This window comes from Pinus tabuliformis, chromosome 1_2 (genome assembly GCF_031772625.1).
Source record: "Pinus tabuliformis cultivar Carrire ecotype Pingquan chromosome 1_2, CPIR1, whole genome shotgun sequence".
Classification (NCBI taxonomy): Eukaryota; Viridiplantae; Streptophyta; class Pinopsida; order Pinales; family Pinaceae; genus Pinus; species Pinus tabuliformis.
Genome location: NC_142298.1, coordinates 212,095,934 through 212,101,014, shown reverse-complemented (window position 1 = coordinate 212,101,014; position 5,081 = coordinate 212,095,934). Strand labels below are relative to the sequence as shown.

General features: G+C 34.2%; 1 pseudogene; it reads right to left on the bottom strand.

Moving 5' to 3' along the window:
• Nucleotides 1–1,037: 1,037 nt before the first annotated feature.
• On the bottom strand, nt 1,038–1,448 carry LOC149205194 (putative galacturonosyltransferase-like 7 pseudogene; annotated as a pseudogene).
• Between the last annotated feature and the right edge of the window lie 3,633 nt (nt 1,449–5,081).

Below are 5,081 nucleotides of genomic sequence, written 5' to 3'. Positions count from 1 at the left end.
TCTTTTGAAGACCAATTGTGTGCACAATTAGTTTCCTTAATGATCAGTTTATCATCCGAAATCTGCAAAAAAAAACTTGACATAAAGAACATAAGTGTGTTAAAAAATAAATGGCCAATTCCTTGATGATTCTTACGCAAAAATTAGTGCCAAATGAAACATATTAAGGAGAATCAAAAGCATAATGTTTAGTCCAATTCATAATATTGATAACAATCCATTTTTAAGAAATAACCATGAAAATTAAATCATCTCCCTGTTTGTGTCAGATGTCTCATGGAATGTGCATGACAAAGAGCTTGGCATTATAGATTTGTTGTGTCCTGCAGATTAGTACGTCACATAAAAGCATACAACAAGAAGAAGTTTTAATTTTAATGCCAAAACAATATAATACTCCAAATGTTCAATAAATCAGTCTTCCAAATTCGCTTCCAAAGTCTGCCAATGTGCTGTGCCGAGAGCACTTGATGTTGAAACAAGACTTGCTAAGGCACAAATCCCTCAAGACATATAACCACCCACTTCTCTGCCAGAATACTGCCTTGTGCTGCAACATCAATGAAACCCAATGCCCCTTCATCCTTAGGAACTGGTACTGAGCAAGTATAGGTTGACTATGTAGTTGAGCTTTTCCACAGACAAAAAAAAACATCAAATAAATTAAAGTCTGATTTCGACAGCACTATTTTTCTGTGCACATGCACATGGAGGCCACGAGGATAGCCATCGAAGTAGGTGAACAAAAATAATAGCGCAAAAGAAACATGATAATACCAATATCATTTGAGCACAGTCAAACTGTAATGCTGACTGAGCTCCTCAAATGGTGACTTTCCTGCAAAACGATATGGTTAATATGACACGATTTTTAGATTTTGGAACAATAATTTTGAAGACCATGAATTGCCAATATTTTCCATGCAATCATGGAACTAATGAATAAAACAAGGGATGGAATGTGGGTAATAGCAAAACAAATGTCCGAATCAAGAAACGCGTGAGACTTCTTCTATTATAATTCACAGAGCCAACATTTAATAGTGACGCTTTTCCTGGGAGCTGGAAGCTGGCTGAATGAGTAGTGCATGCATCTGTCGCCATTTGGAAATATCAATTACCATTACCTCGGTGTTGAAGTAGTACGTTTGTTTCCTTACTTCGAACATTTTCGCCAGATTGCTGTCCGACCAAAAGGTACCACTGAAGTATTTTGTGAAATTTGCATGGCAATATTCAGGAGCGCTGATAGTGCTCGATCGAAGATTGATTTCCCATAGCTTAGCGATATCATCAATAATAATAAGGTCAGAATCAAGATAAATGACTCTCTCCACACAGGTATCCAAGATATCGGCCAGATAAGTCCGGGTATAATTCAACTCCAAAGCCTGCCTGATGGATGTCAATATGAGGCCTTTGACAAGCCCTTCATCAAAATAATACATCTTACATTTTAGATAAGGAAAGGTTGTTCTCACAACTGCTTGAAGCTCATGATTGTTACCTAGAATTAGCCTAAAGGAAGAACTAGGATGAGCTACGTAAAGAGGAGTATAGCGTAGAGTTCATATCAGAATTCCTCTCCGTACCAATCAAGATTGAATTTGGCTCCCCATTCCAACTCTAGAGGTTGGGGCCTGACCGGTCAGGGAATGCAATCAATATCTGCATGGAATTGTTGAGAACCAACAAATCCTCAAATCAAGCCACAAAATCTGCATGAAAAATCGCTCAAATCACTCAAATGGATTCGTGCCAGATTTCTATTTGGGCATGTTAGGGTTGACCAATGACCCTTATGAAGGATTTAGCCTTTTCTTTCTGTATGATACAAGTTTTTTTCAGTCCATCTAATCCAACTGGTGGTTCAAATGGCCTTTGTAGTGTTTTAACACTCATTTCTATATTCCAGTTTAGCACATATTTGTTGATTGTAGTAACCACTGGTTTTGTTCTGAGGTTTCGAATCGCAAGCATGTAGTAGCACAGTATGGTTATAGCACACGTGGCTGCCTCATCGATTCAATCCACGGTAGGAATCTTCCAAGTAGAGTTTCTGAGTTCATGATACCTTGAATGCGTAGTTCCCTCATAAGTCAATCTGGGTGTTTCCAACAAAATATAAATGCAACAAAACATAAATGCATCGAAGCATTACAAATTAGTTCAACACACTCAGTCATTCCATAAATTACAAGCCAACCTCTCTGAGTTCCATAAATTTCAAACCACCCCACTGAAGGAACAGGTAAATAATATGCGACACTACCACTCATGCCAGTGATTCAAGTACCTTCTTTTCTTCTTGTTTCTGTAGCTGTACCTGAGACCCCATATACCCATAGATTAGAATAAAGAGAAAATTCTGCAGTGAAAAATTGGTTTTTTTTTCATTGGAAGACATGGGCTAGTGAGCCTAAAATTCAAAGGCTTTTTCAGGACAAATTCTAAAGAAGAATTTTATGCAAATATCGTTGTGGTTGTAGGGGTCAATGTTGTTGGAGCCATTGAAAGAAATATTGTAGCTGCCACAATGAGTTCCACGCTAGTATTATTGCTGCTGACACTAGTTGTTCTATGAGCATTGTATATGTGGATCAATATTGTTGAGTTTGGGTGCTTTGTTTATAAAGACTTGATTCTAAAAGTTTTTAGAACTTTTTACAAACAACATTTATGTGTTTCTTGTCTGCTTTAATTTCTTTATAATTGTTTTCAGTTTTAACTTGAAATTGCGAGACAGAGGATAAAGTAATCGTGTAAAACCTCCCTTGTCATGAAATAATCAGTTTCAAAAATATTAAGAGCAAATATTTGTTTGCAGTTAGATCAAGACGAATGGATTTTTATTGCATATTTCTTCCTTAAAGACTGACATTGAATTGTTTATATACAGATTTGGCTTGTTTGAAGAAATGATCCCAGCACATCAAAGCAGAATATAATGAATATTTTGCTATAATGAATATTTTGTACATCATGGAGCTGCAAATTGTGTTCTATTAGGAGTAAATAAACATATGCAAAGAGTTTTAACATATTGATCAAATCACTAAACTACATATTTAATTTTTAAATTTGGAATCGAAAATAAACGAATTTAAAAAGGAAAAAAATGATTTCAATTTCTTATAATGTTGTAGTTTTAATGATTTGTGCAAATTCCAAGCAAGAGATTTTTATTGATTTGTGCAAAATAAATCAATATATTTTCTGATCTTTCCTGATCGCTCGAAGTGCAGGAAGAGAGCATACTAACCTATTGATTTGTTTTTTTAATTATTTTTGTAGGTTAGCGTGGATGAAGTGTAAATTTATTCATGAGAAATGATGGTGTTCTTTTTAAGAAAAAAAAGACTAAAAACTCTAGTGAGATCTCATTTTATTTTTCTAATCTATTCTACCTTAACTTGCTTGAAATATTTTTTTATTTCCTAGGTAAAAGAATGCTTCCAGTGAAGCCACCTATGGACTAAGAATTCGAAAATGCTCACATCAATATTTAAAATTTGTACCTGATTATTTGCAAGGATGTGAGTACCCTATTTTATTCTTGGATTTGATGCAAGGTTCTTTTGAAATCAATCTTCAATATTGTTCTTGCTCTCCAAGAAGTACCTATTTAACATCTTCAAATTTCTCATACGTAGATGAATTAGTAAGAAATGGGGGGTTTGATTAAAAAAAAAAAACTAAATTTAAAATCAAACTAAGTATGAAAAATCAAAAAGCTCAAACTTGAACACCTTTATGAAGATCCTGCTATCACTAGGTTTCACAAGTTAGTCCATAAAAAGTAATTGCAATAAAAATAACTTCCTAAGTCTATCTCTAAATGATCCTCCCCAGCAACGGCGCCAAAATGTGGATGCAAATTAGAGTTTCATTTACTATCAATCCGGGTAAGTAAACTTCCAGGATCATCCAATATATATGGACTTAGAGACAAACTAAACTAAGCTAGGTGAAGAAATGCCTAAGCTCCCTTATAGGAGGTCTTTCATTGGGATCTCCAACAACTATTTAGTCATTTAACAAAATGAAATCTAAGGACACTGTGACAAGTGTAAGAAATATTAAAGCTCCCTTACAGGAGACTGTTCATTAATATTGCTAATCATCTTAAGCAACAAATTATTTAAACTAATGAAATCAAACATTAAATAACAAATCAGATTCATTGAAAGAAACATTAATACTTTCTTACGAAAGTTTATTCATTAATATTTCAAACATATGAACCTAATGAAATTTACAAACAAACATAAAATGAAAGCTTACAAAAACAAAAGTGTATTTGCTAGACAATGGGGGCCCTTCCAAGGATTTAGAAGCACATCAAAAGAGAAGTCAAATGTAGAAGATCAAAGAAGCTCCATTTTATTTATCTTCAATTGCAAATTGCAATTACAAGTTCTACATTTCGAGAGGTTCTAAAATCTCCATTACAATGATTCCAAATTCTAACTTCTCATTACAAACTTATAAGATCCTAAGGTTCTAAATTATAACTTCTCAATTCTAAATCCTAAATTCCAAAATTACAAATGAAGGAGATAAAACTCCTATTTATACAAAAGTTATGATAAAAAAATCATAAATGTGGATCCACTATTCCCTCTTCAAAACCACATATCTCTCAACCAATGGTGACACATAAGCCTATCCTCCATAATCTTCTCCATGAGGTCCATGATCTTATCCATGGGGTCCATGATCTCCTAAAGTTCGAATTTGAACATAGAGTGCCACATAAGGGTGCCTTAGAATCTTCCTTTGTACCTACACATGTCAACAAACTCATTCTAATTGTTAGGTATAAGTATATGGATATTATTTTCTAAAGTTTAACCACAAATTCACTTAAAAATACTAAGAATTAATAATGTTTTGGAAAACACAATGGTAACCCATTTAATGATGAAAGTGAAGCTGATGTGGTGACATGGTGGTGGAATAGAGGTGAGAAAATGTGTGAATGGAGTGAAAGTGGATGTATTTTAAGGATAATTCTTAGGCCTAACAATCATAATGAAACCAAGGTATGGTCGCAGCCATCCAATAATGAGAAGGATCAC